The 23,327-nt window shown below is 51.3% G+C and overlaps 1 pseudogene; it reads right to left on the bottom strand.

The window, feature by feature from the left end:
- Positions 1 to 23,327, bottom strand: part of LOC132087182 (zinc finger and SCAN domain-containing protein 2-like) — a 79,771-nt pseudogene that overhangs the window by 12,312 nt on the left and 44,132 nt on the right.

The raw sequence follows: 23,327 nt of genomic DNA, 5'->3' as shown, positions 1-23,327 counted from the left end.
ATAACCCTAGTAACTCTTTTTTTAAATCTATCCTCTTTATTCCTCGCCGTTCTAAATATGTGGCGAAGAGGTCATATGCCGCTTGTCTATCCATACCTATTAATCAGCGTGCGCTGTTGCAGCTCTCCAGGCTCCTGCGGCATGTATTGGCTTGAGTCACCGTTGTGAACCTCAAGGGTGCTTCAAATTCCGGCACCGTCCCAGCTGCAAGGACCCAAACCCAACTTCCTCGACTGTGGCGTAATCCCCTTTTTCTTTTAATCCAAGAAAAAAGGACAGAAATTCGGCGTTGCCTGCATTCTCCACCATTTGTCGACGGAAGGAGACCCGGACATCAATTAGATCATCACAGGCCCCATTTTATTGATCAGTACAGCAGGTTAAATACAGTTCATAATGAGCTTCATACATGTTGCAAAAGTTGAGCTCAGGATTGGTTAGTTACATATCAGCAACTACGCCTACTTCTACATTCTTATGGTTATATTTTTGATACTTTCTACATATTCTCAGGAAGAATCTCTCTTCCCTATCCTCATGTTGCGGCAAGGGCATTCTGTCCTTGCCTGTCATTGGTCACTGACTGCTGACTTCTCTTTTCAGCTTACTGACTGCTGACTTCCCTCTCTCAGTTTAACCAGCGGCATTATGTCAGTATGGCCTTTCTCAGCTAACCAACTATTAATAATACTCTCCACAGGGATCTCCTTCCCCTTCCCTCTGGCATGGAGGCAAATCCCATCCTCCCCTTGTCCTTCCTCCCCCAGACAAGAAGCTGAGAATGGAGACCAGGGAGGACAAATCCCCACGGCAGAACCTCGTGGAAGAGGCCATTTTGAGCAGCTCCACGGCACAGGAATCCAACAGGGAGGAAAAGCCCCAGAGATTCCACAGGAGGAGGGTCTGCGAACCCAGCCAAGCATGCTCTGAGGAGGAAAGACCCACCCTGAGCCAGGAAGGTGGACAGAGCTTCTGCCAGTGTTTTGGGCTGGTGGCCCATGAGCAGCTTCATGATGGGGAGAAGCCCCACAGCTGCTTGGAGTGTGGGAAGATCTTCAGGCAGGGCAATACCCTGATCAGCCACCAGAGGATCCTACGAGTGCTTGGAATGCTGGATGAACTTCAGCCACAGGTCCGACCTGATTGTCCACCAGAGGTTCCACACTGGGGAGAGGCCCTACGAGTGTCCCAAGTGTCAGAAGAGTTTTCACACCAGCACCCACTTCCTTGTACATGAGCAGATTCACACAGATGAGAGGCCCTTCTGCTGCCCTGACTGCAGGATGGGCTTCAGGCATAACTCCACCCTCGTCACCCACCGGCGCATCCATGCCAGGGAGAGGCCCTACGAGTGTCCCTAGGGTAAGAAATGCTTCTCAGACCGCTCATTCTTTACCCGACACCAATGGAGGCACCGGTAAGGGTAGCCCTGTGAATGCCCCAACTGCAGGAGGAGCTTCATGCACTGCTCCAGCTTCATCCCCCATGGGAGACCCACATTCCTAGTTATCTGCATTGGGCACAGGGATGGGTATTCTTTTGTTTTGACCCTAATTTTCTTTGGATTCATCTTCATCCCTTTAAAACAGAGAAAATTGGGGCAAAAATCAATAAATTCATCAAAGGCATCTGAATCCTCCCTTTTTACTTGTGTTTCAGGGTAATTTGGGATTCAGGGAAATAATTGCCAGAATTTGGAGGTTTTGGGGATATTTGGTTTAGTTTTCTCCCTCTCTTGGCACTCAAAGAGACAAGAGGGTTCGATGTGTCAGCTCAATAGCACTGAAACTACTCACTCCCACCCCAAAATTCCAGCCTCTTGGTGTGGAATGGGGTTGGAAATGGATTGGGTGAAGTGGGATGCAAATCAGGAGGGGTGAGATGGGCACTGGGTGGGGCAAGATGGGTGGGATGGGGTTTGGGAAGTGGGAAATGGGGGAAATACAGCTTGGGTAGGGGGTCATGATGTCTATGAAGGGTGGGATGAGTTGGGGTTGGGACTGGGGAGGTGGATTGGGGTCTGGAATGAGACAGCCAAAGTTTGGGGATGATGAAGGGAGGGGGAGCCCTTTACTGAGAGAGTTTTTGAATAATCCACATTCCTGAAGAGATTTTGGGGTATTTCATGTTTCTGAGGCAGCTTTGGGGCACTCTCCAGCTCTTGGGGGTTTCCTGAGAGCAGCTCCATTGAGCCCCATTGCCAGGGGTGGTTGCCTTGGGCACGAGCTCAGAGCTGTAGCCAGAGTCTGTTGCCTCAGTGCTGGAGAGCAGAGAAATGATGAACGGCCCCAGACATCTCCAGTGTGTGTTTGGGGGCAGGGAGAGTTCTGCATAGGTGGGGTGGTCACTGCCCCATCCCAGACACTGCAGCCTCTGGCCCAGGCCCAAACTTGCTGCCAAGCCCCTGGTACCCCAAAAACCTCACCTGTGAGAGGAACCAGAGCAGGTCAGGCTGTGACACGGGTATGACACTGTCACATCCGACGGCCTCGGAGCTCACAGCAGCTGAGACCCAAGACTGACTGTGGATCTCTCTCTCCCTCTCTCTTCTCCTGACTTCCTCTTCTTGAAATCTGGATAACTTGAAGTTGGACAGTTTAGAGTTTGCGAAGTCAGTGCTTTATGAAGTGATTTACTGTAATTCAATGCTGTTTAAGATTTCCCAAGTACCTCATTCTCTGAAGTTTGCACTAGAAGTTTGTTCTCCACCCTCCTGAGAAGTTTTTCTCGCCTTGGCCATCTGTCCTGCAGGCTGTGCCCCCTGTGTGTGCTGCTCCTCTGCCCTGGCCGGCTGCACTCGCCCATCTCGCTGTGCCCCAGCATTTCTCACCCAGCGTTTCTGTGCCCTCCCTGGACTCCCTGCACCCAGCACAGCCAGCTCCTGGCACAAAGAGCCAGGGCAGGAGCCCACCCTGCCAAGGGGCTCTGGAGCAGGGCGAGGTCTGCAATGGCTTCTGAGCTCAGCAGCTGCTCCTGGCATGGTTCCATGGATACCAAGCACAGCAACGCTGCTGAGCATTGTCCCTGCTGAGGGTCACACACTGCCGGGGCACATTCCCTGCCTGCAGGATTGCTGAGCATTGTCCCTGCTGAGGGTCACGCAATGCCAGAGCACATACCCTGCCTGCAGGATTCGTGCCTGACCCAACCACTGCACTGATGGCTCCAGCATTGCTTTCCAACAAAAACAGGGGAAGGCAAACTGTGTGCAGCTCATGGTATTTTAGAGTGTCTAAAACTCGCTAAATCATTGATCATAAAGTGAGATCGATTTGCAACTCATGGCATGGAGAAGAAGTGCAACATGGAAAAGGGGAGCATAGAAATAAACTGAGGAAAACATTTTAGATTATTTCTTTCTATTTTCATTTCACTTCTGGAAAGCCGGTTCAGTTTTCCAGGAATCTTCTCTGTGATCGTGTCTGCTCTTTTCAAAAACCTTTCCTGGAGAATGAGGTCGAGCTCCTGTCACAAGATGTGCCACCACCTGCAGCTTCTCTTGGCTTTCCACACTGCGTGCAGCAGGACTCTTGCAGCAAAGCAGGACAAAGGTTTGGAGAGCTTGTCAACTTGTCCTTTCTTTTCTGGTGGACTGGGGAGTTGTGCTATGGGTAAGGTTTTCATTGTTACTGTTTTAGGCTAAGAAAATAGGAGGTGGTACAAAGAATTGTTAGGGAATACAAGCCTGGCTGAATGCAGAGACAGAATCTTCAGAGCCTGCAGCCACAAGTGGAGCGTTGTGTGGTAATCATTCCAACCTGTCACTGGACATCTTAAAAATTATCTGGAATGTGAAAATGCTCTGACAGAGGGAGTTTGTTTCTGAATTCAGTGTGGATGACTCCACATCTGGTGCCTTGGTCCATAAATCAAGAGCACAATCAGTTCATGATAAGCACCAGAACAAGATGGACCTCTCAGAGTAGCTGACTGAAACAATCTGAAAAGGAGAAATGCAGGGAATGACCGGGTGAACCTTGCCTGGAAGACGGGTGAATTTTTCTAATAATTACTAATCCATTCCCTCATCTTTTGGCTTTCTTAGCAAGGCTATTTGCATCCCAGATTCCCTATGAAGTGAGAAGCTTTAGCTTGTGCAAGTGCCTAAAAGATGCCCTGTTTCTCTGCAGGGACATTCAACTGGAACAGGAGCCGGAGCCCTGTCTGGGGAAGCCTCCTCCAAGCTGGAATTTGTGACATGCTGGGAGAGAAGGAGGAGGGGGAGAAGGCTGGTGCTGTGTGGCAGGAGCAGGAGGTTTGGGCCGCAGGACATTCCGTCTGCGCTGCTACCCCACAATGACTGAAATGAAAGCAGCCCAGGCCGTGCCCGGGGCTCTGGGCCTGGCCCCGTGTGCGCTGAGCTCCTTGGGCTGGGCTCAGATTCCCGCTGGGACAGGGCAGAGCCTGGGCTCAAACTGGGGGCAGCAGCAGTGCAAAACACCTCTGGGCATCTCCGCTTCCTGCTGCTGAGAAGGAGCAACAAAGCGAGTTGAGAAATTCTGGTTTCTGTTTCTCCTGGTGAATTTTTTTATTTAATTCCACATTGCGGAGGCAAATTCTGTGACAGCCTCTGTCAGCTTATTCTATTTCAACAACGCCAGCAACAGGCCTGTGTTTGAGCGCTGCAAATGTGGCCTGTGTGGCTTTAATTCCCCTCATCTTAGTGCTCAGGGGCTGGTGGGCATTCCAGTATCTGCTGATCTTTATGTCCAAGAAAAAAATACTGACTTCACTGTCATGAAAGCACCATGGGTAGCACCAACTGAAAGAGGCACTTGTAGTTTTATGGATAAAATTAAGTTGGCAAGCAGAAGAGGGCCAAGAGCAGCCATGATCTGCAATTCCCAAGGCAAAGGCACCAGCAGCCTCCTCCTGTCACCTCAGGGTGAGTAAAAGAGCATTGTAAACAGCGCTGGAACCTGATCCTTTCTTCCTCTAAGGGCTGGCTCAGGGCAGCACAGGCGGGCCCTGAGCAGTCAGGGCTGTGTGTGGGTGCTGGCTGCTCTAGTCCAGAATTGAGCTGGAAAAAGCCCTTGGGAGCCGAGGCAGGAGCAGGCAGGAAGGGGCTGGCGCTGCTGCTGCTCCTGGCCGGGAGCCCCGGCTGGGCCGGGCCGGCGCCCCCTGCGCTGCGGCTGCTGCTGCTGCCAGAGCCGGGCGGGACTCGGGGACAGGGAACGGACACGGGGGGACAGCAAAGGCCTGGCGGCTGCAGGGATGGTGGCGCTGGGGCCGGGGCCAGCACAGAGCTTCAGCCCGCAATTAACCCCGAGGGAAATGCTGGGGAAAGGCTCCATTTCAGCCTTTCTGCACTTGTGGCTGTGAAGGGACTGAAATGAAAGCAGAACAAGTAGGGCCCAACCTGTTCTCCTGCCTTGGGTGGAGCCCTGGGCCTGAGGCTGAGAGGGGCCGTGAGGGGATGTGAGGGGCCATCAGTCATGAGGCACCATGAAGGGCCTTGTGAGGCCATGATGGGCCATGGGGAACTCTGAGAGGCCATAGGGGTCTGTGAGGGGCTGTGGGAGCCAGGCACCTCATGGAACCAAGGGTCCATCATGTCCCAGCAGGTCCTTGTGTAACCAAAGGGACCCTGGTGACACTATGGAGCCTCATGGTATCACAGGTCTGTTGTTACACAGCAGCCACAGCAGGGCTGCAGAACCAAGGAGATCATTGTGACACTGCACAACTGTGCAAACCTGTGAGCCTACCAGGGAAAAGGCAGTAGCAATGCCCTGGAAAGACACACCACAGGCTCTGGGCACTCCTCACAGCTCAGGGTGAGAAAAGAGACTTCCCCATGGTGTTCTGCAGCACTATGTTAATTTGTCCCAGTTCTGTCCTCTCCATTGGCCTTCTCTACCCCTTTTACACTTCTATGTTCATGTTCTGGTGAGTTCTCCCTTCCCATTGGTGTGTAACCCTGTCCATCTACCCTGGCATTCCCTACTGGTCCCTTCCCTGTGTACCACCCCTGAGCCCTATGATCATTGGATTCCTCGTGCTCTCCATTGCACCCTCTTTCCCTCCATTTATACCCTGGACAATCCTTTCTCTTTGGCCTCTGGACAGTTTCAGCATTTCTGTGTTTGTGTTTGTGTGTGTGTGTGTGTGTGTGTGTGTGTGTGTGTGTGTGTGTGTGTGTCTGTATGTCTGTGTCTGTGTTTGTGTCTGTGTGCTGGTGCTCATGGTTCCTACCCACTGGCACAAGACACTCTCGGGGAAGATTGTATCCAGACCACCTAAGACCGCAGCAATAACTCATTTTTTTCATTTACTCTGTGGGGTAAATGAACCATTCTGTCTAATCATGATCAGAAAAAATCAGAGCTGTATTTACAGAAATTTATTGGGTATTCTATGATTAATCCTGTGGGACAAATAGCGTTTAAGTTCAATTCCAATGTCCAATCTTTTACACCTTTGACAAAGACTGGGGATGGGATTGGATACACCATTAGATCTCCATGGGGGATGAAGCTGGAGCAGTGCATGAAGCTCCTCCTGCAGCTGGGGCACTCGCAGGGCTTCCCTTAGTGGTGCCTCCGTTGGTGTTTTGTCATGTGAGAGCTATGGGTGAACCTCTTCCCACACTGGGGATACTCGTATGGCCTCTCCCCGGTGTGGATGCGTTGGTGGGTGATGAGGTGGGAGTTTTGCTTGAAGCTCTTCCCGCACTCAGGGCAGCAGAAGGGCCTCTCATCCGTGTGAATCCGCTCGTGCAGGAGGATATTCGAGCTGCTCTGAAACCTCTTCCCACAGGTTGGGCACTTGTAGGGCCTCTCCCCAGTGTGGATGCGCCGGTGCCTAACAAGGTTGGAGTTGCAGTTAAAGCCCTTCCCACACTCAGGGCAGAGGAAGGGCCTCTGGTCTGTGTGAATCTGCTGCTGCTGGAGGAGACTGGAGCTGGTCTGAAACCTCTTCTGACACTGGGCACACTCGTAGGGCCTCTCCCCAGTGTGGATGCATTGGTGCCTGATGAGTTCTGACCTTCCCACATTCCCCACACTCATAGGCCCATTCCCTGGTGTGGATCATCTGGTGGCTGATCAGGGTGCTGCTCTGCCTGAAGCTCTTCCCACACTCCAAGCACTTGTGGGGATTCTCCCCATCATGAAGCTGCTCATGGACCACCAGCTCTGAGCTCTGGCTGAAGCTCTGTCCACCTTCCTGGCTCAGGCTGGGTCATTCTTACTCAGAGCACACTGGGCTGGGTTTGCAGCCCCTCTTCCTGTGGAATCTCTGGGGCTTTTCCTCCCTGTTGGATTCCTGTGCCCTGGAGTCACTCATAACGGCCTCTTTCACGAGGTTCTTCTGTAGGGATTTGTTCTCCCTGGTCTCCCTCCTCAGCTTCTTGTCTGGAGGAGGAAAGACAAGGAGAGGATGGGATTTGCCTCCGTACCACAGGGAAGAAGAAGGAGATCCCCCCCAGTGCATCCCCATCAGGACGGGGTTTGCAGCAGGGTTATCCTGCAGCTGGGGGCCATGCTTGGCTGGGAGATGGAGCAGGAGAGAGGGGGAAAGGGGCACTGACTTCCTCCTCACCTGCCTGGGTGTCCCAGGGCTCCTTCGTGTTCCTCACAGCCTCCCTTTCCATCTGGCAATGGTTTGGGAATGGGAAATCCTTTTTTGGGAGAAAAACAAGGGATGAGCACATTGAGTTTTGTACTGGTTTGAAGGCAAACCTGGGGAACGTCTAAACCAGAATTGCAATTAAATAACAAAATGAAAATCAAGGCAATGATACAGAAAGACTGCCTTAAACTGACACAGTCAGGATATAACCTGACATACAGTTGATCAGGGTGATGGCAGCTGTCCCATTAAATGGTGGCTGCAGTCCTGTTGGAGTAATGAATGTGATTCTGTCAGAGCAGTGATCCTGTAGAAGGGTCTGGTCTTCCTCTGAAGCTCCAGTGGTGGTTCTGGAGCTCTTGTCCTCTGGGAATCCACTAGGCAAGCTTCTCCTGGTACAGCAAGTCTCAGCTTATATCCATGCAGGAATGCTTGGTTCCTCCCCCTGGGCAGAGCATCCCACAATGGGATGATGGAGTTTTATTAGTCCTGCAGTGACCCTCAATGGCCCATTCACAGAAGATATCTCCCCTGGAGGGCGTTATCAGGGCTGAGTCATGGAAGAGATAAAGAACACTGCCCCACCTGTTTATAGCAGTTGATGAAGATGGGGATTGAAAACATGCATTTGGTTACATCTTGCATGGCAACCTTAAACAGTGGGGTAATCCCTGCTCAGGGGGTGACCACCACTCCCCTTACCCAAACTGGCTCAGGTGTAAAACCCCCACCCTTGGAAGGCCACACACACAGGGGACAGTCACTCTTACCCTGATGCAGGGGAGTGCTCTTTTTCCTGTCATTCCCTTCCTGTCCCCCCTTGTCTATCCCATTTACTGTTAAATAAAATCCATTTTGGGTTTGGTCTCATTAGCATCTTAATTGGGGCAGAAAAATCTCTCTAACACTTATCTTAACTAGACTAACTAGACTGTAAAATTATTTTGGCACAGTGAGTTTAGGCACTGTTCTCTGACCCCAAGTGCCTTTGACAACAGCATGGTTTCCTCCTCTGTGGAGGTTGTGGTTCTCTCTGGAAGAACTCTTGGAAACCTGGCTGCAGCTTCCTCTGAGTGACTTATGGGAGAACTGATGAGTAAAATCAGTCAGCCTTTATGGGTCGGGAGTGTAAAGAAAATATTTTGTTGTCCTTCCTTGAAATGATTTTTAAAATCACTGGAGGAAAGGGAGCAAATGATACCAGTGAGACTGACAAGGTTCATTTACCCCACAGTGAGGAACACAAGGCTGCTAAAAGTCCTACAAGAAGCCCAGCTGAAGTAGCAAAATTCCCAAATAACTACTGAATTCCCAGGCTTGAGTGCTTTGCGAAATGTAAGAATCATTATTCTCTTCATCCCCGTCTCCTTTGTGACAGCTACAAAGGGTTTCCTTTCCTTTTAATATCTGTATTTACACTTTTATCAGAATGTGCTAGCAGCTGAGCTGGAGCTGTGCAGGAACCAGTGGAACTTGGAATTGCCAAAAAATTGCTTGTACTGTCAGTTTATTAATGTTTGGGATTTGTTTGCATTTTCATCACATGTGACTTGTGGGCAAATCAAATATTCATCAAAGTGATTTATGCAGAGTCAAATTTGATTTCTGCCAAATTATTTTGTCCAGTGCCCAGGGGATGCTCAAGGGGTCTCTGTGCCTCTCACCCTGGGGGATGCTTGGGAGGGGTTTGGGGGTGTTTTTCCTGTCCCTGTCACCCCAGGCCATTCCCCAGGGGGTGTCTCTGTCCCTGTCACCCCAGGCCATTCCTCAGGGGGTCTCCATCATTCTCACCCCAGGGAATGCCTGAGGGATCTCCCTCCCTCTCATCCCTGTGCCAAGGGGTGCTCGAGGCAGTCTCTGTCCCTCTCCGCCCAGGGGATGCTCAGGGGTCTCTGTCCCCTCACCCTGGGGGATGCTCGGGGGGTCTCCATCCCTCTGGCCTCAGGCAATGCCTGTGCAGGGCTGGGGACCAGGGGCTCTGTGTCCCTCTCACCGCTGAGGGTGCTCGGGGCTGGGGGGGCTCTCCGACCTTCTCACACCTGCGGAGGCCGGGGGGGGTCTCTGTCCCTCTCAGCCCTGCTGTGACCCCACCCAAACATCATTGGGGTCAGAGGGACAGAGACACCCCCAAACCCCCAGAAGGGCTGAACCTGGGATTTGGTTTGGGGCTGAGGATTTAGGAAGGGGCTGGAACTGGGGCTGGGGTTGGAGTTGGGGCTGAGAATTGGACTAGACTTGGGATTGGGGTTAATGCTAGACATGGCATTGGGTTTAGGGCTGGGGTTGGGATTGGGTCTGGGGCTAGACAAGTTTGGAACTGGAATGAGATTAAATAAAAAACTGTGAGCATGTCTAAATGTGGAATGAGATTGAGACCAGGATCAGGGTCAGGTTTGGGACTGAGCTCACCCAGAGTGGGACAGGGGGGATATCACAGTGGGAAGGTTTCGGGAAAAACAAGGTGTCAATGCCTTCGTTTGGGGATTTCTCCCACCCACATCCATCTCTAGAAGTCACCTGGTGTTCATAAAAACCACCAAAAATCAAAAGTGAATAAAAAAAGCCACCAGGAGTTTCTTTCCCATTTTCAGTCTCATCCCTCTGGGGTTCTGGTGGTCCCCCGCCTCAGGGCTGCTGAGGATTCCATGGGTCCTGGGGATGCCCCCTCCCTAGGGGCATGCTTAAGGATTCTGGGGGGTTTTGGGGTCCCAGGTCCCTCTCTCCAGCCTCCCCTCAATCCAGCCACTTTGGGTTCTCCCTTCTCTCCACCACCCTGTCCTGGTTTAGGGCAAATTTGGTTGAAAACCTCCAAAGGGGTTTCCTCTAGAAAGCAGATTCAAGTACCCCAACCCCCAGCCACTTCAGGTAAATATTTCCTTGTAGAAGAGTGCAAAAAACCTGTTTATTTTACACGCAAAGCATTCACCAGCAAAACAAATGAACAAATTAAACAATAAGACCCCTTGCCACTCCAAAAGAGATGAAAAACTCAGAAAGTCCCTCTGTGGGCAGTAGCTCAGCTCACTCAGTCTCTTATCAGTCGCTTATCAGTCTCTTATCTGTCCCTCTGGTGCTGGAAATGCCTCGGCCCAGCCTAGCCAGGTGCGAGGTGCCGGTGATGTTCTGGAGGTTCAGTGCAGAGCAGGTTTAAACAGCTCCAAAGATAAAGAAAAACCACAATCCAGGGCTGAAAACAAGCTAAAAGCAAAGGAGAGCTCTGTCCTGCTGTCTGTCTGTCCAGGAGCCAGAATGTAGAGGAGTGAGTGCAGTTTCTGAAAACAAACTGCTGCTTCTTTCTCCTCCCCGCCTTCGCTCTCAGAACCAGCCTTAAATGTGCAGAACTGATTTCTGGGCTAAACAGACTGATGGGGTACAAGCACCATGAAATCACCCCAAGACACGCCCCTGTCACGGTCAGGGGGTCCCGACCCTGCCTCATCTCCGGGCTGCCGGGGGTCCCCCAGCTCCGGTATCGCCCCTTTCCCTCTCCCTGCCCTGGGGGTCCCCCGTTCCACAGGCCCGGCTCTCACAGGGATCCCCAAAACCAATGTCCCGCCCCGTCGGTACCGGGCCATCCCCGCGTGGACCCCCCCGGACCCTCCTGAGGGGCGATCGCGGCTCCTCCCCCCCCGAAAAAGCTCCTCTTAGGGAGCCCAGAGATATCCAGGGCTCGAGTCCGGGATCTGCTGGCTCCGAACATTCTCCAAAAAAAATCCTCTAGGAGACCCCTCGCTGGAGTTACTGGGGAATTTATCAACCTCAGCTGGGCTTCTGTGGGACTTTTAGCAGCCTTGTGTTCCTCACCTTGGAGTAAATGAACTTTATCGGTCAATCTGATATCATTTGCTCCCTCTCCTCCAGTGATTTTAACCAACTTTTCAAGAAAGGTCAACAAAATATTTTTTTTTCAGTGGCCACCCACAACAACCATTTTCCTTATCATTTCTCCCATAAGTTCCCAAGGAGGAAGGAGGGACTGTTTCAAAGTTTCCAAGAGTTCTTCCAGAAAGAACCACAACCTCCTCAGAGAAGGGAACCATGCTGTTGTCAAAAGCACTTGGAGTCAGAGAACAGTGCCCTCAACTCACTGTGCATAAATAATATTGCAATATGTTTAAGAAAATTGTTAGAGAGATGCCTCCACCCCAATTAAGGTGCTAATGAGACCAAACCCAAAATGGATTTTATTTAACAGTAATTGTGAGGTAGAGAGAGACATGGAAAGAAAGAGAAAGGGGGGAACAGCCAAGGGAGTGACAGGGACAGAGACCTCCCCTGGGGCAGAGAAAGTGTGACATTGTCCCCTGTGTGTGTGGCATTCCCGGGGTGGGGGTTTTACACCTGAGCCAGTTTGGGTAAGGGGGGTGGTGGTCACCCCCTGAGCAGGGATTACCCCACTGTTTCAGGCTGCAATGCAAGATGTAACCAAATGCATGTTTTCAATCCACTTGTTCATCAACTGCTATAAGCAGGTGGGGCAGTGTTCTTTATCTCTTCCATGACTCAGCCCTGATAACGCCCTCCAGGGCAGATATCTTCTGTGATTGGGCCATTGAGTGTCACTGCAGGACTGATCAAATTCCATCATCCCATTGTGGGACGCTCCCCCCAGGGGGAGGATTCAAGCATTCCTACCTGGATATAAGCTGAGGCTTGCAACACCAGGAGCAGCTTGCCTACTGGATTCCCAGAGGACAAGACCTCCATAACCACCACTGGGCCTTCAGAGGAAGACCAGACCCTTCTACAGGATCACTGCTTTGACAGAATCACATTCATTACTCCAACAGGACTGCAGCCACCATTTAATGGGACTGCTGCCACCACCCTGAGCAGCCGGTTATATCCTGACCCTGTCGGTTTAAGAAAATATTTCTGTATCACTGCCTTGATCTTAACTTTCTTATTAAATTGTAATTCTGTCTTAGACCTTTCTCCAGGTTTGCTTTCAAACCAGTACAAAAAACAATGTGCTCATCTGTTGTTTTCCGCCAAAACAGGATTTCCCATCCCCAAACCTTGATCAAATGGAAGAGGGGGCTGCGAGGAAAATGAACATGCCCCAGGAACCCCAGGGAGGTGAGAAAGAAGCCAGTGCCCCTTTCCCCCTCTCTCCTGCTCCATCTCCCAGCCCAGCATGGCCCCTGGCTGCAGGACAACCCTGTCCTGATGGGGATGCATTGGAAGGATCTCCTTCCCCTTTCCTCTGGCACGGAGGCAAATCCCATCCTCTCCTTGTCCTTCCTACCCCAGACAAGAAACTGAGGATGGAGACTAGAGAGGACAAATCCCCACAGCAGAACCTCGTGGAAGAGGCTGTTTTGAGTGACTCCACAGTGCAGAATTCCACTGGGGTGGAAAATCCCCAGAGATCCCACAGGAGGACGGGCTGCAATCCCAGCCCAGGGTGCTCTGTGGAGGAAAGACCCTCACTTAGCCAGGAAGGTGGACAGAGCTTCAGCCAGAGCTCAGAGCTGGTGGTCCATGAGCAGCTTCATGACGGAGAAAAGCGCTGCAAGTGCTTGGAGTGTGGGAAGAGCTTCAGGCAGAGCAGCACCCTGATCAGCCACCAGATGATCCACACCAGGGAATGGCCCTACGGGTGTGGGGAATGTGGGAAGGGCTTCAGCTGCAGATCCGCCCTCGCCATCCACCAATGCATCCACACTGGGGAGACGCCCTATGAGTGTACCCAGTGTCAGAAGAAGTTTCCGATCAGCTCTGATCTCCTCCACCACCAGCAGATTCACACTGAGGAGTGGCCCTTCCACTGCCCTGACTGTGGGAAGGGCTTCAATTGTGCCTCCCACCTTATCAGGCACCGGCGCATCCACACTGGGGAGAGGCCCTACCAGTACGCCACATGTGGGAAGAGGTTTCAGACCAGCTCCCATCTCCTCCTGCATGAGTGGATTCACACTGATGAGAGGCCCTTCTGCTGCCTTGACTGTGGGAAGGGCTTCAAGCACAACATCACCCTCATCAGACAACAGCACATCCACACTGGGGAGAGGCCCTACGAGTGTCCCCAGTGTGGGAAGAGCTTCTCCAGCAGCTCTAACTTGACTAGACACCAACGGAAGCACCGGTAAGGGAAGCACTGCAAATGCCCAAGCTGCAGGAACAGCTTCAGGCATTACTCCAGCTTCATTGCCAGTTAGAGGGCCCACATTAGGAAGAGTCCTGGGGATCCATGTTCCCCATGGTCCATGCTGGGAAGACACCTGTCCCTTTTCCTGCCCCTGGCAATGACGTGATTTGGGATTGAGGACCATGAGGGTCTGGCCATGGACGTGTCAATCCATTCACTCCCACCTGTGGTCATTGCCCGGGGCAGGAAAGGGACTGTCTCCCTCTCTTCCTAAGGAGAAGGGTGTCCTTTCCAGGAAGGGGAGATTGTTGCCAGGCAGACCCAGTGAGCTGTGTTTAGTTTTCCCTGTCCAAGTTTTACTTTTCCCTTCTGTTGTCAATACTGTTTTTGTTCCATTCCTTCCTTATCTCATTGCTGTTCCCAATAAATTTTTCTTATCCCAGCCTGGGATCTTTGCCTTTTGTGCTTTCCATGAGAGGCGGGAGGGCAGCGAGGGCAGCACGGTTTTAGCAGGAGCAGGAAATTGGGGAATCCCATTCCTGAACCCTGGCCCATGGAAACCAAGCATCCCAGCTGGTCCCAGCCCTGGTGGCCATGGCAACAGCCTTGGGAGCGGGTCCCTGGCTGGGGCTGTGGGAACCTCTTCCCTCTGGTGCCCAGGGACAGGAGTGGAGGGAACGGCTGCAGCTGAGTCAGGGCAGGCTCAGGTTGGATGTCAGGAAAAGGTTTTTGCCCAGAGGCTGCTGGGGCCCTGCCCAGGCTCCCCAGGGAAGGGTCCCAGCTCCAGGGCTCTCTGAGCTGCAGCAGCATTTGGACAGCGCTGCCAGGCCCAGTCTGGCATTGTTGGGGTGTCCTGGGCAGGGCCAGCAGTTGGACTGGAGGATCCTGATGGGTCCCTCCCAGCTCAGCCAATTCTGTGGTTCTGGGATCCCATGAGCCTGGGGATGGGACAGCCAATGGGTGCCATGGCAACGGCCTCTGGCTGCAGACCTGAGCTGGTGTCCATGACAACCACCCCTGGCATGGGGTCTCCATGGAGCTGCCAAGGGACTGACCATAGCAACAGGGTCCTGATGATGGTTGCCATGGAAACTGACCATAGCAACAGGGGGCTGGTGATGGTTGCCTGCTAAGGATCAGGTTTGTCACAGGCCCTCAGAGGGGTTCCGTGGGGACTTTCCAAGAGTCTCCAGGCTGTTCCAGAGCTGGAATGTCACTGGCAGAATCTGGGGCTCCATGGACACCTCCCAGGGCTTTCTGAGGATGCTAAAGAGCCCTGTGGTCAGAGGCAGTCATAGCCATTCCATGGTAACATCCCAGGGGACCTTGGGCTGCAAAGGCACCGATCTGTCACAGGCACTCACGGGGGCTCCATGGTGACATCCCAGGAGTCCCTAGGCTGCCAAAGACCCAGGATGTCCCAGATACTCAGAGGGCTTCCTGTCACGGACACAGTGGGAGCTTCTGGCAAAAGCTTTATTTCTTTATTGGAGAAACTCCTCCTGAGACTTGAGGTGGAGAAATGACACTCAACAGCCACCATGGATCCTCAAACCCCTGCAGGGCCCCCAGACTTCTACAATTCCTTCTAAGAGAAGAGACTGGGAGTGGCTGGATCCTATCCAAGACCCAGAATTTGTCAAAGGTTTATGTGTAAAGGATTGGACAGGTGGAATTGAACTTTAACCCAATTTGTCCTGCAGGATTAATGATGGAATACCAGATAAATTATATAAACACAGCTCTCATTGATTCTGATCATGATCAGACAGAGAAAGATCTTAACCAGAGTTATTTGCTCCACAGTTCAGGATCTATAACAATTAGTAGAATATAATGCTCTAGGAAGCAGTTTTGAAGTCAACGGGGCCTTGCTGGAGTTGTTGGAGCCCATTGCAGGCAGAGCCTCCTGCTCCAGCAGGAACTGCCTTTCCTGTGCCATGAGCAGGGCAGGTCCTGCTGCAGGAAAAGCCCCGGGCCAGCCCCAGCACAGGGAAGGCCTCGGGCACAAGGGCAGAGTGCCATGCTGGGAGCTGTGCCAGGGAGAGCCTGAGGCACCAAAGGCACCTTGGCAGCAGCAGCTGCTTGCAGGCCATGGCCAGAAGCCTCCCTTGGCAGCCCGGCCTGGTGGCCACCACTGCAGAGCTGCTGCCTCAGGGCTCATTCCTGGCTGGGCTTGAAAAGCCACTTCTGCTCCAGGAGCCTGACTGGGAAGCCATTGGCCCCAGCACCTTGAGGACAAGATATTAACGACAAAACTCTTCATGCCAGCAGAGACAAGGCAGGGGCAGAGGAAAGGGGAGAGCCAGGCCCAGGGGACAGGGCTGCCATGGTGATGGCTGTGAGGTCACTGCTCCTGCAGCAGCCTGGCTGCCCTCAGCAGACATTCTGGCCCAAAGCCTTGTGAGGGCACCCAGCACATCAGAGAACTCACACTACAGGAATTCTGTCCTTGGGAATGAGAGGGTTTCACTGGGTCAGGCTACACAAAGCTCCTGCTCTTGGACAAATCCTGGGATAAGGCATCCCTTTCTCAGGAAAGACAATTGCAGTTTTGTGCTGTTCTCATAAATGAAATATTTCCTCCTTCTAACAAATTTAAATCCACCCTCATTCAGTTTAGAGATATTGACCCTTGTCCTGTAACTGCAAGATTTGGGAGAAAATACCTTTGATCACTATTTTTCCAATTTCACAGATCTTGGAGAGGACCCAAAAATCTCCCAAGATGGGGTTTGGAGGCCTTCTCACAAAACCAGCAGGGAGAGTCTGCAGGCTCTGGACTCAGTGGTGTGGAGACTGAGGACAGAAAAGGAGTAGCCAGGGAGGAATAGAAGGGTGGTTTCAGAGAGGCTGGAGCTTTTCTTCATAGTGGGAAGGAACCTGAAGATGACATAATAGCACCAAGGGCAGCTGGGGAGGCCCAGACTGGCACCAGGAGAAAGGAATTTCCCTGGCAGCGCAGGGCTGTGGTGCAGCACATCCCCAGCAGGAGCCTGGAGCAGCCCAAGGCTTTGTGTGGGCAGGCAGAGGCAGGCAGGAGGCAGAGCTGTCAGCAAAGGAAGGGCCCAGCCAGGTGGGGCAGCCGGGGGATGCCAACAGCCTGCAGGAACAGAGGCGCAGGGCAGGGACACCGTGGGACAGCCTGGGCTGCACAGGGCACAGGCATGGGCAGCAGCTGCAAGACAGCCCTGCCAGAGCCAACTTTGGCCATGGCTGCTGGCCCTGGGCCTGAGGCCATGAGGGGACAAGTGACCCTTGCAGGCCTGTGGCCTCATTGCCTCCTTGTCCCTGCTCAGCAGCCTGGCAGGGGCCGCCCCATGCTCCTGCCCTTGCCATTGCACATCCCCACATGCCAGTGCCCATGCTGGGAAGAGCCCTGAGCAAGGAGGGAGGGACAGGATCTGCCTGGCCAGGGGCTGGGGCTCAGGCCTTGGCCCTTGGCATTCCTGAAACACATCCCCACCATTTCCCTCATCCAAGCCCTGGCACTCAGAGCAGCTGAGGAGTCACATCCAGGGGTGTCCCCAAGGCTCAGGATTGGGGCCAGGCCAGTGAAATCTCTTTATTGCTGATCTGGACGAGGCCATCGAGGGCACCCTCAGTCAGTTCCCAGGTGAGCCCAGGCTGGGTGGCAGTGGGACTGTGCTGGAGGGCAGGAAGCCCTACAGAGGGATCTGGACAGGCTGGAGCCATGGGCCCAGGACAGTTGGATGAGGTTCACCAAGGCCAAGGGCCACGTCCTGCCCTGGGCTCACAACCACCCCAAATCCTTGGCTGTGCCCTGCCCCTGATCCCCCAGCCTGTCCTGTTTCCTTCATCCCTGCATTTCCAGGGACTTTCTGGGAAAACGGAGCTCTGCTCTGGCAATGGAGGGAGGTGCAGGTGCCACCACTGGAGTGGGAACCACAACTCATCAGGTCTGTGTCCTTTGAGGGACAGGACCTGGTGAGACTCAGAGGCACAGAAAGTTTCTCTTCATGGCCAGCAGACCATAGTTGAACAGGACACAATTTAATAACAATAACACTCTTCCCTGAGCTATGTGCAATGTCCCAACAGTGTCTGAGGAGTTCACCCTTGTCCTGGTTTAGGGCAAATTTGTTAAAGAATCTGCAAAGGAGGGCCCCTCCAGAAAGCAAGCACACACGGCCCCTCCCCCTCCACACTGGTTCGGGAAGAATTCCTCGGAGACAGGTGAAAAGAACCTGTTTATTTGACAGGCACAGCACCCCCCAGCACACAAAATGAACAATACCTGATGACACCGCTCTGAGAAAGATGACAAAATCAGAAAGTCTCTTTTGAGGGTGGTTGCTCTGTTCTCAGTCCCTCCAGTGCTGGCCAGCTGCTGCAGCCAAACGGTGCAAACCCTCGGTGTTCCCAGGTCCCAGTCCGGAACAGGTTCGAGATGGTCACAGAAACAGGAGAGGAAAAACAGTCCAGGAAGGAATTTGGAATGTTTAGCTAAACTAGCTAATAAGCAGAAGCAAAAGCGAGAGCAGAAGCAAGAGCAGAAAAGAGAGCAAGCAAAGCAGCAAGCTGAAAGCAAGAAGTGAAAAACAGCCCTATGTACTGCCCGTCTCTGTGTCCCTGATAAGAGAAACCCAAACAAAACTTCCACTCTTCAGAGTTGGTCTTAAAGGCACAGAACAGATGAATGGGGATACAAGCATCATAACGTCACCCCAGGACATTCCACCCCTTATGCCCATATCATCAACATACTACAACACATCATGCATTATTCATACAAAATTTCCATCTGTTCCTCCAAAATTACAAGCAATACCCATCATGCCTTCATCACATCCCCACACTGGAACACTGAATCTAGGCCCTATACTACAGAGCTGCAGGATTCCCCTTGTCACTTTACTCACTTAAAGCTCCATCTATCACTTGCCCAGACCTTCAACACTTACACATTTTCTTCTATCTCATGTCTGTATGGTTTAATGTACAGACAATGGCATTAACATCCAATGAACAGTGATATTGCACATCATTCTTACCCCCAATCAGATCTCCCTGAGGTACACAACATGTTGTTCCATCTCTTTGCATTATCCACCATGTGCAACCTGGTCCCTGAGCAAAAACAACCCCACGAATGGGTTTGTCTGTACTCGAGGCAGAATTGATCCACACAGTCTTCCCTAACAAACCTCTGATATGTACCACTGGGACTTTGTCTCCTTCTATTATATTCAGGGACTCGGACTGGGCAGGACCTACTCGGCTGGTGGAACCTCGGGTGTTAACTAACCAGGTGGCCTTTGCTAAATGCTGCTCCCAATTTTTGAAAGATCCCGCACCCAAAGCTTTCAACTGGGTTTTTAGTTGAACCTCTCTACCTTTCCTGCAGATGGTGCATGGTAGGGGATATGGTACACCCACTCAATGCCATGTTCCCTAGCCCAGGTGTTGATAAGACTGTTGAAGGGTGAGTGGATCTTGCTGACCACCCCTTGGCTCTCCAATTCTCAGATCATCTTATGGATGGGGATCACAGCATCTCGAGTGGTCCTATACTGCCATCGATGCACTATGGAAGTGGCAATTGGCACTCGTTGCTCTTCTCCCGTCAGTCATCCTACTGCAGATGGATTCTCAGACAACCCAGGTGAGGTGTTCAATTGCTGGATGCCCTCTGTCTTTACAGCAGCTATTCCAAATGCCCATCTGAGTCCTTTTGGGTCTTTGAAGTACCCACTCCGAAGGTAGTCTATGCCCAAAATACACGGGGCCTCTGGGCCAGTCACAATAGGATGCTTCTTCCACTCATTTCCCGTTAGACTCACATCAGCCTCCACCAGAGTGAAATTCTGGGATCCCCCTGTCACACCAGCAATAGAAACAGACTCTGTCCCCACATGTCTTGATGGGATTAATGTGCATTGTGCACCAGTATCAGCCAAAGCTTTGTACTCTTGTGGTTCCGATGTGCCAGGCCAACGAATCCACACAGACCAGAAAACACAATTTTCCCTGGCCTCTACCTGGCTAGAGGCAGGGCCCCTCTAAGCCTGGTTATCCTTCTTTCCCTGGGCATATGTTTTGGATGTTCCTTCGAGGGGATCAGACATGTCATCATCATCATACCTGGCCGTTCAGCTACGGGCAACTGGAGCTGCTTTCCTTCTGGTAGCTTCCTTCAGTTCACACACCCGTCGTGCCAGAACAGCAGTAGGTTTCCTATCCCACCTTCTCATGTTTTCCCCACAATCACGCAGGTAAAACCACAGCTCAGCTCATGGGGTGTACCTTCTCTCACCATCTGGGAAACATCTGCCTTGGATACCAGAACCTCGGATCTGTACTGATGAAATTTGGAGAAGGTCTTCTTTAATCTCCTCTCTAAGCTTCTTGTGATTCTCCTCTATCTTATCCTCTAGATTCTGCAGACGTGTTTCTACCGCTGCAATTCTGGCATGTGTCGGGCCATGTACAGCATCTGCATATGCTCGGAGCTTCCTTGCCATGTCAAGCACAGTCTCATCCCTCTCATCCCTCTTCATGATGGCTAAGGCAGAAGCATATTCACGTGGCCCAAGTCGTACAAGTTTTTGCCACATCACAGACGTGCATGGTACTAAGTTAGGTTCCTAGTTGTTACATCATCTGAGAAGACAATCTCTGCCACTGCCATTTCTCTCAGGCGTTGGATCCCTTGCTCTATGGTCTTCCACTGAGTTGTTGCATATAGAGATCATCTGCACACAGGTATCTTCGTGCAACACTATCCAAGACCTGTGCCCAGAGGCTGTGTGGATTAGCCCCCCTCATCATTTCTTGGTCGATGACAGGATCCTGTGACAGGGATCCCAAATGCCTGGCTTCAGTGCCATCCAGAATTGTAGCCTCGCCTGCAGCATCCCAGAGACGGACCAGCCAACTAATTATGGATTCATCAGGTCGTCGTGTGTAATCCTTCCGTAGGCCACAAAGGTCCTTCAGGGAAAAGGACTCAATATTTGCATCTGATCTTGCACCTGCTGCTTTGACTCCTGATTTTATGTTAGGAGGCATGGAGGTTCCTTCTCCTTCATCATCGTCATCATCATCATCCACTGGTTGATAGGTCTTGTCTGTGCTTTTCCCACTTCTAGTGCTGGTAGCAACAGCCACGGGTTTAGATGCTGGCTTTGAGCCTGGAGTGTTAGCTGCAGCCTGAGTCACCGGGACAGTTGCTGATTTATCTCCCTGACCCCTGCCTCTGTCTGCTGCCTGACAGTATCTAGCAGTGTGCGATAAGCATATGCCAGGGCCCAGCTCACTGCAATGACCTTCCTCTCCTTAGGCTCATCCTGGTACTTCTCTTTCAGATATTTCCCCACCTCAGCTGGGTTCTGAATTTGTTCATGGGGAAAATCCCAGGCTATAGGGTCAGAGAATTCCTTCAGGATTTGGCCCATATCCTCCCATTTTCCACACCACTTAGGATTTTCCACACCGGGGTTTACTCCTGAGTCAGGGGTCTCATCAGCCCGTCTAGAAATCTCACCCCTCATTCTAGAGAAGCAGCAGGCTGTATAGAGGAAGGTTACCAGATTGAATACCAGGAAGATGGTTTCTTTAACATTGAGGGGAAACTGAATATCCTTCACTAGTGATGCAAATAATTCATAGGAGAAGAAGGAAAGCAGAGGCTTAAAACCCTCATTCCCTCCTGCTCCTCCTGCAACAAACTGGATGCATAACCATAGCCATGAACCATTCATACCTGGAGCAGACCCTAGCATGTTTATAAACTTCTTGCACATCATTGCCACCAAGCCCAGCAGGATAGCTACTCTGGTCACTGCCCCTCTGATGTAGAAACTACACAATAGGGGCAATACCAAAGCTATTTCTGGATAAGAAAATAAACCTAGGGACCATAGAGGTAGTAAAATCTCAAAAAACCCTAGGGACCAGAAATGCATGCAAACCTTCATCCCAGTAGACATTATGAATTAAAAAAAATGGCTATTAGCTGATTTAAATGAACACAGAGTAATAGCAACCAAAATGCAGCCAAAAAAGGGTTTTTCCACTCTCTATCTCGCCCCCAGGATGGGCGCCAATATTTTGTCCTTGTTTAGGGCAAATTTGTTAAAGAATCTGCAAAGGAGGGCCCCTCCAGAAAGCAAACCCCACACGGCCCTTCCCCCCAGCCAGTTTGGGAAAAAAAATTCCTTGGAGAGAGGTGGAAAGAACCTGTTTATTTCAGGAACAGCACCCCCCAGCACACAAAATGAACAATACCTGATGACACCGCTCTGAGAAAGATGACAAAATCAGAAAGTCTCTTTTGGGGGTGGTTGCTCTGTTCTCAGTCCCTCCGGTGCTGGGGCAGCTGCTGCAGCCGAAAGATATTCCCGGGTCCCTGTGCGGAGCAGGTACGAGATGGTCAAAGAAACAGGAGAGGAGAAACAGTCCAGGAAGGGATGTGGACGGTTAAATAGAACTAGCTAATAAGCAGAGACCAAAGCAGAGCAGAAGCAAGAGCAGAAAAGGGAGCAAGCAAAGCAGCGAGATGAAAGCAAGAAGCGAAAACCAGCCCTATGTACTGCTCGTCCCTGTGCCCCTGATAAGAGAAACCCAAACAAAACTTCTACTCTTCAGAGTCAGTCTTAAAGGCACAGAACAGATGAATGGGGATACAAGAATCATAACGTCACCCGAGGACAGAGGGGAAGATATGAGGGACATGGCATGGATACATTAAAAAAAAAAAAAAAAAAAAAAAAAGAAAAAAATGTTTCCCAAAGTCAAAGCCATCAAAATACAGGCAGGCCATACACCATCAAGTGCAGGCACATGCAGCAAAGCTTGCCAAAATTGATCCCCACTGAAAGCCAAAACAGAAAAGAAGGACTTACAAACATGCTGGAATGGAGACACCATCCAAGGAATTGCAATTGGAGGAGAAAAAAAGAAAATTTGAGAAATTTAGTGACTCTAAGAAAATGGCCCAGTATTATATCAGGTGCAGTGCAAAGGACCAAAACATGCCAAAACTAAGCTCACAGATGTTGCAAAAGAAGGGGAAAAAGTCAAGGAGGAAGACACAACTTACAGGGGAAGATATGAGGGACATGGCATGGACACTTCAGAAAACAACCAAAAAAAGAAAAAAATCTTTCCCAAAGTCAAGGCCATCAAAAAGCATGGCATGCCATCAAGGGCAGAGACATGCACCAAAGATTCCTCTATTGGTCCCCATTGAAATCGCAGGATTCCTTTTCCCTTCCCGAAAATGAAATTTCCTTTCGGGAAGGGAAAAGAAATCTTGCGAATCACAAAATAAAGGCTTAGAAATACTCGGGAAAGGAGATAGGTTCAAATGAAATGCAATTGAAAAAAGCAGAAAATTGGGAATTTTAGTGTCTTTAAAAAATAGGCTGTGAGGAAGTCAGCTCCATTGCAAAGGATCAAAAGATGCCAAAACGAAGCTCACAGATGTTGCAACAGCAGGGGAAAACGCCAAGGAGGAAGACAAAACTTGGAGGGGAAGATATGAGGGACATGGCATGGATACTACATAAAAAAAGAAAAAAAAGAAAAAAAATCTTTCCCAAAGTCAAACCATCAAAATGCAGGCAGGCCATCCACCATCAAGTGCAGGCACATGCAGCAAAGCTTGCCAAAACTGATCCCCACTGAATGCCAAAACAGA

The sequence above is a fragment of the Ammospiza nelsoni genome, unplaced genomic scaffold, assembly GCF_027579445.1.
Source record: "Ammospiza nelsoni isolate bAmmNel1 unplaced genomic scaffold, bAmmNel1.pri scaffold_54, whole genome shotgun sequence".
Lineage (NCBI taxonomy): Eukaryota > Metazoa > Chordata > Aves > Passeriformes > Passerellidae > Ammospiza > Ammospiza nelsoni.
The sequence above is the reverse complement of the archived record's forward strand: the minus strand, read 5'-3'. Positions and strand labels throughout refer to the sequence as shown.